The sequence below is a fragment of the Malaya genurostris genome, chromosome 2 (assembly GCF_030247185.1).
Source record: "Malaya genurostris strain Urasoe2022 chromosome 2, Malgen_1.1, whole genome shotgun sequence".
NCBI lineage: Eukaryota > Metazoa > Arthropoda > Insecta > Diptera > Culicidae > Malaya > Malaya genurostris.
Genome location: NC_080571.1, coordinates 303621332 through 303635479, shown reverse-complemented (window position 1 = coordinate 303635479; position 14148 = coordinate 303621332).

Here is a 14148-nt window from a genome sequence, read left to right as displayed (position 1 = left end):
TTAAACGCTTCAGTCATAACTTTCAGGATCCATACACAATTAAATTATTATACACTACATATGTCAGACCTATTTTGGAATATTGCAGCCTAGTATGGAATCCATACAATATTATTCACGAAGAACGCATCGAATCTATTCAAAAACAATTTCTTTTATATGCACTTCGTAAATTAAACTGGACAGCATTTCCTCTACCATCATATGAAGCACGCTGCATGCTTATCAATATACAAACACTTAAAGAACGCCGCGACTTTGCAATGCTTTATTTTATCAGCGACATTATTTCTCAACGCATTCAATCAGCTCCATTATTATCGCAATTAAATTTTTATATACCTAGCCGCCAACTACGTTCCAGGAAATTATTTTTAGAAAAACAAGCTAGAACAAATTATGCAAAATACAGTCCAGTCAATCGAATAATGCGCCATTACAATCAATACTGCGAACATCTTGACCTTACTATGTCAAAAAATCAAATCAAATCTAAGCTTTGTCGTAGAAATAATGTGTAGTATGTAAGTGAACATTGTAAACAATTTATATGTAGTCTACATTTGCTTGACGAAATAAAATAAAATAAAAAAAAAAAAAAAAACCGGGAAGGCCAGGATGTAGGATTTCTGGACAGTTTAGACACAACGTAGGGTCCTGGTGGCAGTCATCACTATTTTGCGGTGAGCGCCAACAGTTCTAGATTTGGGAAGGAATCTGTAGATGTGGCAAGATGAGCCTTCCGAACATCATGGCGGGCACCATCAGCGTACAAACTCAATGGATTTGTCTCTACGGAGGCAACCCAATGTTTTGTCTGGATTTAGTTTCTTGCCACTAAAGTACCACTTGAGCCAATTAGCTCTGTTTCCTGCCACTACGTGTGGCTGTTATTAGACTGGACACAGCCAATATCAGTAATCAGAATCAGAACTAATTGACTTGCAGCGTTTGATCTCTATTTGCGGTACTTTCGGGACCGGAAATTGGAGCGATATGACCGAAGTGAGTCTTTTTATTGACAATTAACTCAACTGCAGATTGTAGAAAATAGGAAATCTAAATGCCGAATTCTCACAACATGTTTTAGTCCATCTAGTGGATGAACTTTTGCATGTGACTTATATTCTCAGCTATATTACTGAAGTACTCTTGAAAAAACTGCTCATTGAACAGAAGCAGGCACCTCCGGTGAAACTCTCAACGGGTGAGCACGTTGCATCGTGTTAGTCCGGAGAAAATTCGAGTATTTCGCAAGAAAGAAAGGATTTTCAGCCGTACTTTGACGATTCGACGCAGCCACACAGCGAGATTTTCGCTTGTAGTCAAGTGAAAAGAAAGTCCACTGGACTATAAACGAAAATTAACTGGCAATATAGCCTTAGTTGCTGTGCCATCAGATCGGCGTCATCTCAAGTGAGGTGACGCCAACCACAAAAGAAGAAGAAGAAGAAGAAGAACAGAAGCAGGGAGGTTTGTTAGGGCATAAACTAGCATAGCCTAAAAATTTTCGTGCCAAAATTGGAAAAAAATCCAGTTTCTTGCACCGACGGTTTGAAATTTTGAACACATTTTTCCCTGTAGTTCACGATTACCTTTTATTTGACCCTTTTGTTTGTGAAAATCGCCATCTCGGAAAAAAGTAAGGGAACTTGGTTTTGGAGATTTTAATTGCAATTCGGTTCATATGGCCAGCAATTAACATGACCTATGTATTGGAACAAGTTCGAGTCCAATCTAGAATAACTCACCCTCTTTTACATCGTCGCTCCAAACGACAGCTTGACATTTCAAACACTCGTCATACTATAATTCCGTAACCGGAAGTCATATCTCAACCAAATTCAGCAAGTTTGTCAAGGACCATCCTTTTGAATTTAAGTTTGAGTAAATCGGTTGAGCCATCTCAGAGCAAAGTGAACGAGTTCCGTTTTGGAGGTTTTGATCACTATTTCCGGTACTTTCGGAACCGGATACCAGGGACCACACCTTGTTGGTGAGGTTGTCAACTTGCTAGACCTGTGAAATAGAGGAAATTATTTACTATTTCTTTTATTTTTGAGAAATTGGTTCATCTTCACATATTCTTCCATTTAAGAAAGCTTTTGAATTTGGAGACGGGTATAGGCGAAGATGACATTCACCTTTAGTGCAACGATTATTGGGGACCTTGCTAGGAACGTTTCTGTTACTGACCACTGAACCAATGTATCGGAACAGTTTGACAACAAAACTAATGTATTGAAAAAGCTTAAAAAATAAACATTGGGACTAAAGGAGAGCGATCACGATTCATACTTGCGCTCACACATTCCGTATTATTATGATGTACTCTGCAGCTCTAAGCTGGAATGAAATATTCTGTTTCATTTGTCGGTTTTATACGATATCAAACCAACTAGAGATTATAATAGGAGAAAGAATATGAAAACTGGAGAGTCATGCTATTCCAGGAAGGGCAATGATGTGAAGATAAAGTGCGGAAAGGGGAGTGGGATTACTTTTTGGTGCATATCACCCTGTAACTCCGGAACCGGAAGTCGGATCCAAATGAAATCCAGGTACTTTGTATGAGACTGAGTCGAATGTCGGTTTTTGCAGTAATTGTATGAAGACTGTCCCAGAAAGTATGGACGCAACCAAAAACCGCTGTCATTTCGCAATGGTTCAGAATCTGTCAATTTTTATAGCTGCGTCCTGTTGTTTACACTCTTCTCTGACCACTTGTGCAGTTGTATATTCGTTTTCATTAGTTTGTTTCGAAATGCGTGGACTTTCAGCAGAACAACGTCGAAAAATTGTGTATAAATGGTGCACAGAACGCGGACTGTCACTGAGAAAGATAGCAAAAATGGAAGGAGTAAGTGAAAAAGCCGTGCAAAATGCAATCAGGAAGTTCGGTGAGGATAACACCTTTGAGGATAAACCAAAAACGGGTCGAATAAAAGTTCCTGCTAACCCTCAGTTGGATAAACGTATACTAAAGGCGTTCGAGCAAAAGAAGCTGTACAATACGATTCTTGCTGGAAATTTGAACTGCATAATCATGGACGACGAAACCTACGTGAGACTCGATTAAAAATCCTTGCCGGGACCACAATATTAAGGACTATTCACACATATCCGGTCCGGTTCAGTGCCGGCACGACACCGTGCACGGATACTGATATTATTTCATTCGTTTTCTATTCACGCATTCACACCTATCCGGCACCGTGCCGTTTCAGTGCAGCTCGCTGTCAGTGTAGCGTCCGTCCGCAAACTCAAATTCGTCGTCACCGATATTTTTTTATTTTCACTGAAGTCGATATGTCATTCCATTGGCTGTGCCGGAACGGAAACAGCACGGAAACGGAATGGAAGGGCTCCGATAAAAAAAGAAGACTGACGGCGCACTGAAGGCACTTTCACTGAACCGTCACGGAACTGAAATGTGTGAATAGTCCTTTATACGATGCGAGAAGGGCATGTGTTAAACCAGTCCGAGACATCGATTGAAGTCGAAGAGTTTGGTAAGACAGCTATGGTCTGGCAAGCAATTTGTAGCTACGGTGAGATTTCGAAACCCTTTATCACCACTGTTTCAATGAACAGCTAAATATACATCAAAGAATGTTTACAAAAACGACTTCTACCCATGATTCGAAGCCACAAGGATCCTGTTGTCGTCTGGCGAGATCTTGCTTCTTGCCACTACTCGAAATCAACGGTAGAATGGTATACTACCAAAAATGTCACTTTCGTCCCAAAAGACATGAATCCACCAAATTGCACCCAACTTCGACCAATTGAGGAATTTTGGGCATTAACGAAGGCAAACTTAGGAAACATGTTTTGGCAGCCGAAACCATTCAACAGTTCGATAAAGATTGGAAAAAAGTGTCAAAACATGTCGCCAAGAAGTCTGTACGGAATTTAATGAGGAATGTTCGCAAGAAGGTGCACCAGCTAGTCTACAATTGTTAAGTAGCAAATTTTAAGAATAATATTCTGTTGTTGTAGTCTAATATTATCAGCAAATCGAATTAAATTCGAATATCTAACACTTGTGAATTATTTACAGCGAAATCAAAGTGCGTCCATATTTTCTGGGACAGTCTTTAGCCTTTCTATATGAGAAAGGCAAAAATTAAAACTGTTCTATTTCGATATCCAACATTAAATCATATTTGCTAAAATAGCTTATTCAGAAAGTTGTGATACTACAACGAGCGACTCATATTGTCAGACAATGATTGACATAGTGTGATTCATGAAGCATCAATGCATTAATCGATTTCAATGCTGATGGTAAAAATTTAATTGACAACTGATGTTCGTGTTCAGTGCCAACAAAAAAATCAACATATTTTAATTTATGGTTTTCGAATAACACAAAAAAAAACATTTCATAACAACTCATTTAAATTGACACCTGAATTTTCATCCGAAACATTCTTGGTATCATATAATATTCTCATTCATTGGCAAGCTTTCAGTTTCAGCTTTTCCCGTCAATACATTTTGCATGCGGTGGATGACGGCTTTCATTTGGAAACAGGAACAACGAAAAAAAACAACACAATGGACTACTGACTAGACAGCCCTGCAACCGTGCACCGTCAGAATCAATCGCGAGATGGCTGACAACTCATAATCGGATAATCGCTTCAAAAAAATTCCGGACTGAAATTGAACTTTTCAATTAGGAAGGCTTTATGCATCGGGTTGCAGTCGAATGGGCCTACCACCAGGATGGTGGTATGTATTTTCGCTTATTTTCATTGCGATCCCGCTTCAAACTTTTTTCAACAAAAAATATGTCATTTCTGCTTTTTTGTGCATATGCCTATGTTTCAATTAAAATGCCGTGCACAACGGGTAAGTCAATAATTATTGAGACATTTGCAAATATGCGTAACTTTGATCAAGCTGCGTTTGTGTGTATGTGTGTGCGTGTGTTCATCCTATCCCAAGCCCTACTGCCCGGTAGCGGTCAACTGAGAAAAAAGTTTACACATGCAAATAACACGGTTAAAGCAAACCGTATTCCGTAAACATCGTCCCACTCCAATGCAATTTTGGCGTCAAATGGATTCAAGCACCTTCGATCTTTTGCGAAAAACAAACAATCAACGCGTATTCAGTTTAGATTTCTTAGTTTCACATATATTAAAATTATTTTTAGATCTTATTACTCCAACGTGCATGTATTTTTTTTTCTTTTACCCTTCGTATCCAAGCCATTTGAGTATCATTTTGATACTCCAAATAAAAAGCATTCCTAAATAAACAACTTGCCATATAAATAGCAAAATTATTTATACCCAAGCAATAAATATATTTTATATGATATTGTTATTTAGCCATATCAGATGGGCTATAATTCGCACCCTCTCATTGTGCTACTAACGAAGATGGTGCTAGCCCTCAGTCAACGCGTGAATATGTTTGTGTGGTTACCCGGGTAGAAGTGATTTGCAAAGCAAAATTTATTTTTAGGACTAAATAACACAATGGTAAAAGTTAACACTATATTGTTTGAAATAAGAATTAAAATAATTAAATCTGCATGAGAAAATAAAAACAAAATAGCAAATTCTGTTATTGTAAAATCAAACCAAGAGTAACATATTTAAAGAAGACAATTTTCCTAAAAAGTTGTTATTTAAACATTCAAAACAACACAGAGCGCCGAGTGTGATTCGCATTCGAAAACTAATTGTCGCTGTATGGATTCATATGTATCAATTATTCATAAAGCAGATATGTGCTTCTATGGCCAAGTCGATTGACTGGCATGCTATGTGATGTAATGTTTCTCCGTTCTAGTCGCACTGTTCCTATCCATGTTTTGATTTTTATTTTATTCGATTTCAGTCCATGTGATTATTATTTTAGTTGGAAATTTATTATGGACAAAATTTACAAAAAAAACGTGATTAATCCACCTAGCAGTGAGATGATACCTTTTTTTATCAATCCGCATGTGTTTTTTGCATGAATATTCTTCGGTGTTTAAGTTTTCATTACATTATTTTAATGACCGTCGTTTTAAGCGACAATTTGAGATTGTAATCACTCATTGCTCTGTAATGTCGAAACTGCAAATACAATCGAATTTAAATCTAGAAGTGTGATAATCGATTAAACATGCCATGATATGTAAGTTTCACTTTAGAGTTTACGGTAATTTAAGGTACTTCCAGAGCCGGTATTCAGGAACCAGCATAACCCAAACCGATTCGTATGGCCATATGACGAATAAATTACAGTTTTGAGTACAACTTTGAAGCTTAATTGGATAAAATTCATGAATTTTTGTATGTATGTATAAAACTAATAAATTTTGTATATAAGTTTAATTCAATTTGAATTTTTGTTTCTGAAATTTGATTAGGCTTTTTTGAGAAAACGATTGAGCTTTGAGAAACGATTTTATACTGGAACCGGAATTCTAAAATCGGTATGGATGAAGTCAGATAAATTCACCTGAATAGCTGTATAGTTTACATTTGTTTCAAAATATTTGAAAATCAGTGAAGACATCTTTGAGAAATCATAGCACGAATTAAATTTTTAGGTGCCTTCTGAATCGACAACTGAATATTACTAAAACTGAAAAAAGTTAATTTTTTTTATCGACTATCCAAATCTGCTAACCCGATAAACCTGATTAATTTATGTGGAATAGACATTTTTATACTAATCACCCTGTATTCCCGAAACCGGAAGTTGGATCTGACTGAAGAGCAAAATGTTTTAAAGAATCTTGAAACTTTTCATTTGCATCTTAGATGATTCTTATCGGTTCAGCCATCTACGAGAAGAATGAGTTACACAATTTTGATTTCGTTTCACATATCATCCTGTTGTTCCGAAACCAGAGGTCGGAACCAAACATAATTCAGGAACTTTGTTTGGGAGCATACGACTTTTCGTATGAATCTGAATTTGCAGAAAAGAAATTTTCCGAGAAAATTGAGTAAAATTATTTGTCACACACGCATTTGCTGATCTCGACGAACTGATTCGAATGGTATATGGATGTTATGTTCTTCCAGCATTTATTGCTGTAAGTAGTTTAAAACAATATAATTTAAAAAAAATCTGCCATCATCTGGTTCATATATGTCATATTCGAACGATTATGTTGCCAAAAAACGAGCCGTGCTAAAATCGGTCCGAGGCAAATTGTCATGAAAAAGGATGCTGTACACAGTCTTTTTGGTACTTAGAAACAATTGTATGTAACAGAATAAAAAATCGTGTTTTCCGTTGCTCCCAAGCACTTCTTTGTCGTACAGCGTTCAAAACTCGTACTGCTGGAATAGGGGGAAAAGTCGTTTACACAAAAATTTCGATATCTCCGTTAAAAATGGACGGATTTTAACAATCTATGGCTTGTTGAATAGGTATTATCGTGCGGATTCTAAGTCTGAAAACATATTCTGTTTTCAAGGTCAATTGTGACAGATACTGTCAAAAAACTGAAAATTTTGACATAAAACTTCGAATAACTCAAAAAGTAAACATCCGATCTCAAAACCATTCAATAGCGTTCTGGGTGACGGGGAGACCTTTCATTTGCGACTAGTTTGATCAAAATCGGTCCAGCCATCTCTGAGATCTCGACCTCTTAGTTTACAACACACATACGGACACACACACATACACACACACACACACAGACATTTGCTCAGTTCGTCGAGCTGAATCGATTGGTATATGTCACTCGGCCCTCCGGGCCTCGGAAAATTTTTCGAAAGTTTGAGCGAATTCTATACCTATTTTTTATACTTATAAAAAAAGGTAAAACTGAAGCTTGAACTTCACTGACAATCCTAAAAATTTTGGTAAATTTATCTAAACTCTAAAAATAATTATATTTTTGTAATGGACAAAAGATCTAAACAATTTTGTGACAACACAAAAAATTTTTATAATTTCCATGGCTTAGTACCATAAGAAATAGAACGTAAAATTATATCAATTTCATATACTAACTCATGGCAAAAGAAAAAAAATTCAATATAAAAATAATTTATTGCTTGATTTTTGTTTTACAAGTAATTAAGTACAAAAACATATATCTTAAATTTTCCGCTATCCTAAACGACATTATAATCGATAGAATATTAAAATTTAAATTTCACAATCTTAGAATTATTCCGGAATGTAAAGAACTCGAAAATTATTGGAATTTTTTATTAGTAAATTCCACTCGAAAATCTATCATATACTTGTTTACCAACTCAGAAAAAGTAGAACTACGAATTTAGCACAAAAAATCTCACGGAATTAAGTAAACCTGTTTTCATTCACCTAACGGTATAATGATGCCTTTCTCATATCTCTCATATTCTCATATAAAGAAGGTATTCTTCTAACAATTTTGATTGATTTTCGAAAAACATGAAAGCTAGTGCATGAACTAGTGTAACCTACAGAATGAAACAGCTCTCAGATCGGTTAGGCCATCTTTCTCAGTGAAGTGAGTTCCACTATTCCAGGTACTTATGAAAGTGGGATCGCCCAGAATATTGGCTTTTCAGCAGCCTTTGCGATTAGCACCAACCCACCAATCTACCTGCAGCTTACAGTTGTCTTCGTCTCGAAAAACAACCTCTCCGTTTGAATGCTTTTTTACTGTATGAAACCCTGCACTTACGTTACTTTTGTATATGAATTTCATACTATATAGGGTAATACCTTTTAACCAAAAACATAAAATATTTTTTTGTGATTGGATTTTTATCATTACTACTACCATTATAAACAAACAGTGCCAATATTTTAGAATCATCTTTAATTTCGTAGACGGTAGGTGGGTGAGTGGTGCCGGCTGTCATTGGAAGTTATTTTGGAATTAACCTTGTTTGTGCTAGGGCACATAACCCATTTCACTATGCTCACGTTTCGTTTTAGCATCGGCGGTTTATGTTGAACTGCAGGTGGCATAACAGTTCAACATAAACTGCTATGAACTGTCGAGTCTAAGACGAAACGAATTATTTTCCATTTTTAAAAATCACCACACACATTTTTTCCAATTCTAAATATCTTAAAATTGGTTGAAACGTTCAGATCTAGTGTCATATAAAAAAAAATTTTTTTGGGAAATATTCACCGAAATCGGAAATTTATTTTTGATGTAAAATATCTTAGAATTGCCTGAAACGTCGAGATAACACCAGAACTCGACGTTCGATATCGGAAATCTTAATATTCAAAGTCCCAGAGAGTCCAAAGGATTACAAAAATTAAAAATCAAGATTACTCATAATCTCGACGTTCGGTGAGGAAGCGCAATAAAGTCGAAATTAATCAATACACAAGTATAAGAAAATTCAATCGTTAATTGATTCTGGAGGAGGTGTTCAAACGATTGCTTTTAAAGTCAGATAATCTCTGTAATAGCATTATCAAATAGAATAACAACCACCGTGAGTCAACTTCATCTTCCCGAATATGCACCTGAATTAGTTTTTACACTCTAGAAGACAAAAATACCTTATTTCCATATATGGCTAATAAATGCTTTACATGATAGAGTATTTTTCAATGAAAAAACCCAATGATTGAACACAATTTAAAAAATTTAAAAAAATATCTCCTCCGCTTTTTTTTATAAACATGCTCGAAAATATTTTCTGTCAAATGCCAGAAACGGTTTTTTTTCATTTGCCTCAATGTTAGATATAGCAGTTTTAAAATAACCTGTGTTTGAATTAGTTTTGCTCAAAACTTTAGTCAGAAAACGCTACCTGAATGCGCTAGTCATTCAAAAATTGATTTTAAACAAGCTCTACAAGATGTTCAAAGATACCTAATACGAAATGTGAAAAATAAAAATGCTAGTGCAAAAAATCAGATTTTTTTGAGGAACACCCGAAGTTGCTCTTTTAAAATATCGTTCAGCAAAACGGCTCGATATAAGTTTATCTACAATTTTGCCGAAGGATGCAGTCCTCTATCTAAGCACATCCGGAAAATAAATTTTGGATCACCTTAATAATAAGAGCCACCCTAATACCATATACATCAAAATATGGCTTATCTTTCACTGATCATTTGTTTTGAAGTTATCATAGCTCTAAAGTATAAGGTTAAACCACAAATGTTTTTGTCCCCCTAAATTGTGGATCCGGATCTCTGTACAATGCAATGTAACTCGGAAATTTTAAAATTTCCGATCTTCTACCGATTTTTTTGTTGAGAATCCTAACCTAAAACAAAATCAGAATTTTAGTAGTTATCAATTACGTTTGGGTTGTGAATAAAAAATTGTTTAAATCTTTTGTCCTCTGCAAAAATATAATTATTTATAGAGTTTAGGTATATTTACCAAAATTTTTAAGATTGTTAGTGAAATCCAAGTTTCAGCTAAATTATGTTTATAAAACAAGTAAATTTAATTCATGATAAATTTCCAACTAAAATAATAAAAAAAAGGTTATTTAAAAGTTTTGTTTTGATTTTGTTTGACAACATTTTCCCAATAATAGAAATTCTCTGTATTTGTACCAAATTTCTTGAGACTCTTTGAACGGATATATAATTTTGGTCATCAATACGTTGTTTCTGGTAATGACTCCAATATTTCGAATCAAAAAAATGTACATGTCATCGCTTTAATTTTTGAGTTATATACAAACATGTGAAAAAATGAAAAATTCATATATATTTATAAATTCATCGATTTCTTAATGTTTTCAGGAATGGTAATTGAGCGAAAATTGTAGCTGGTATCACTAGCAATCGAATGATGTATAAAAATATATAGGTCATTGCTTTGAATTTCGAGATATTTACGATCATTGTACAAAGTCTCACTTTTTCTGATGTCATCTATCTACAGTTTTCATTATAACTTTGGGTACACAACCCTATTTTTCGTTTTTTTTCAGTGCATCTTATTTCTGGAAGTAGTACCTTTCCAATGGTGAACAAATTTCGAAAATCGGTTGACTAACAACAAAGTTATGACACGGTAAACTTGAAGTTCTCAATATCCTACACAGATAAAAATATTTTGTGAATTTACATTTATTTTCATGCACATATTTGGAGCAGGTAATTGAATGGAAAGTTACATTACAAAACTAAGCGATTTGTAAATATACAGCCTTGTTCAATGAAAAAGTAAATGCATTTCAATGTAATTTTACATCAATCATGGTTTTAAATCAGATTTTCGTTTCAACTGACGTCTGTTTATAGTACTATTGATTTACATGTCGTGTAAGTTTCATCATTTCTTTCTGTGTATTCGCAATGCAGGTGCCGCATGAATGCAGATAGGGCATATTCGAGCTAGAAAAAAAACATAAAAAACATATTTTTATTCGTTTTTTCTTAACTATCGTCAATAATTATATACTTAAAATAATCTAAAAACTTCACAAAATTCGATGGTGTGAAATTTATCGAAATTGGTCAAGTAACAACTGAGCTATGATAGCTCAAAGTTACCGTTCCAACTTTTTTTTCCAGGCTAAGTGCTCCGCGTAACTTTTTTAGGCTTGGTATTAGGAGCGTTAATTGAGCAGTTCGAAGTGAGAATGTTGGCATCATTTCTTGCTCTTAGGGTAGTGTGGATAGAGATGCCGCACTTTTCTTTAAATTAAGATAAAATGAACAGAAAGTAACGAATCGTTGCTGTGAATATTTTAAAAAATACTACAACTTGTTATCAAATGTATATGTTCGGAGAAAAGTCAAAGATATCATACAAACCTATTGGCAACAAACAAAAACACATTTTTTGGGTGGGTGCCGCTGTTAAGGGCGAGATTCCACTTGTTGTGCATTAATTCGAAGTGAGTCAGACAGAAAGGAAGTACTCGTTCTTGAATGATAGAAAAGGCTGTGAATGTATTTTTGTTATTCTTCAACCATTTTCACAGAATATAGGATCGAAAATTAAGAAAACGAAAAATTGAAAATGTCTACTGTCCTTCCGTTGACACATTTATTAGCTGCTTCTAAGAATAAATAAGAAACAAAACATTCCTCGATCAAGAATTGTCGCACTTTCCGTCACGTTTGTGTGCGGCGTTTTTACCGATTTGCAAGTTTAGACGCCGCCTAATTCCAAATGACGATGAAAAAAAGTCATTCTATCTGTCACGATGTTAGGTTATGTAATTATTTTGAGATGAGTTTCAAATAAAATACCATCTTTTACGCGGCGCGAATTTCGATCACTGCGACGGAACTAATCATATACATCGGTTATAAGGGCATGTTCAGAAGTGTTCTAGTTCTAGATGCATAATTTATGTCGGTTACAAAATTTAAATCTGGATTTTATAACGAAAAAACCTGGCAGCCCCAGCAGTGTTTTACTCGTGATTCAAATATACAAAAAAATAGAACGGCTTCGTAGACCAGTTTTAAATTTGACAGAAGAACTGGTCGAATAAATAAAAGTAGAACGGTTTGCTGGGGACACGTTTGTTCCAGTTTCTGTTCTATTATAAATCTTCCATATAGAACTTTTAACTGCAGAATTTGCTCTGAATGTTATTTGATAAAATATTATTCATTTCCTGTTTGTTGTCGTTTCACGAGGTGAATTAACACTGACACTCATAACTCTAAAGCACTGCTTTAACTGCTGACATATATCGCCCACCGGTTGGGCGATCTTACGACGTTCGACCAAGGTTCTAGTTAGATATGTCCTGCAGTACAAGCCACCTCTAAGTCTAGATTGAATTCTATAGTTTGTAGCACCTGCGTAACAAATACTACACGCTATAGACTTTGGAATGGGGCCCTTCGTCCAAGGGATGCAAGGTGGAAACCAACGAAGAGCTCCGGTGTTTCGGAAACGAATGTTTGCTGAATGAGGTTTGGATTTTGACTGTGTCTTTATTGATAATTTTTGGGTTTTTATATCTAAATTTCTTAAAGCCAATGATTTACAAATATATATAAGTACATTGAATATTTGAATGATTCCTTATGTTCCTACGTTGCGCCGCTTATGTTATTGAATATATATCAATATATCGCGGGCGACAATGGCATCGGCATCGAGAATGTTGACTTAGCATAATTTGTCTGTTTTACGATGTGACCGACCGGACTCAACGCCGAGTGCAGTTGATGTAATTTGATTCTTCCTCGCGGTGTGCAGTAAGTACTAGTTGTATGAATTATTGCGGTCAAAGTTTCTTTAATCATGAATGAACGAGTGTTACGGCAATAACAGCTGATTTTTGTTTTGGATTTAAGGTTTGCGTCGGCGACATACCGGGCCCCGTAAGTCTATCCAGTAGATCTTACAAGAACAAGCTGCCGACGCTTCATAGTTTATTGCTAGTCAATGTTCTCTTTGCGTACGAGTACCTTATAACTTAATTTTGCATTATTTGTTTACGCTTGTTTCAAGTTAAGTCTTCTTTAGTGTGTTTCTGATTATCTACTTTGATTTTGCAACAACAGAATCTAAATTTTGTTATACAAGCTTAAACTGTTTCATCGCTTATGGCTGTTATCTTTCTTGGAGGTCTTCTACGCGGAAAAGGGGTGGGTTTATTCGTCATTTTGAACGTTGGTCGTTTTGTAATTGGTCGTCGTCTACTGCTTTTCTTATAGTAGATCGTACTGATAACTATAGCTGCGATGAGCACTGTTGATATAATTGCCAGGATAGCCGTGAGGTTGTATATTGAGCTATGGTCGTTCTTAGATGTTTTCTGCTGTTGATTGGGTGATTCGTGTGTAGTCAAAGGTTCTTCTGAAGTTTCCATTGGTTCAAGCAGGTTGATTGTTGAAGACGGCATTTCTTTTTGACTTTTGAAAAATATTTTTCTCTCTAATGATGTTCCACCAATACTAGCGTGTGTCATGCTGTATTTAGTTCTAAGCTCGCAATCAGGATCTAGTACAACAATCGCCATTGGGTGTGTGACGCCTTTTAATTCGGTTCCGCAGCGTATGGTGATAGCGCTCGGGTCTTCGGCTATATATAGTATTGTATTTGATCTAGATAGTGAAACTACCTCTGTGTAATAGGTCGGTAGATTAGTTGTAGGGCATTTTCCAATGGGATGTTGGTGAAATATAGCGGCAGGAATACACGTCATTGCCGTTTGAATAGTTGTGCGATCGTGCAAAAAATGTGATTTGTTCAATTGCTTTATATTTGCTGATGGA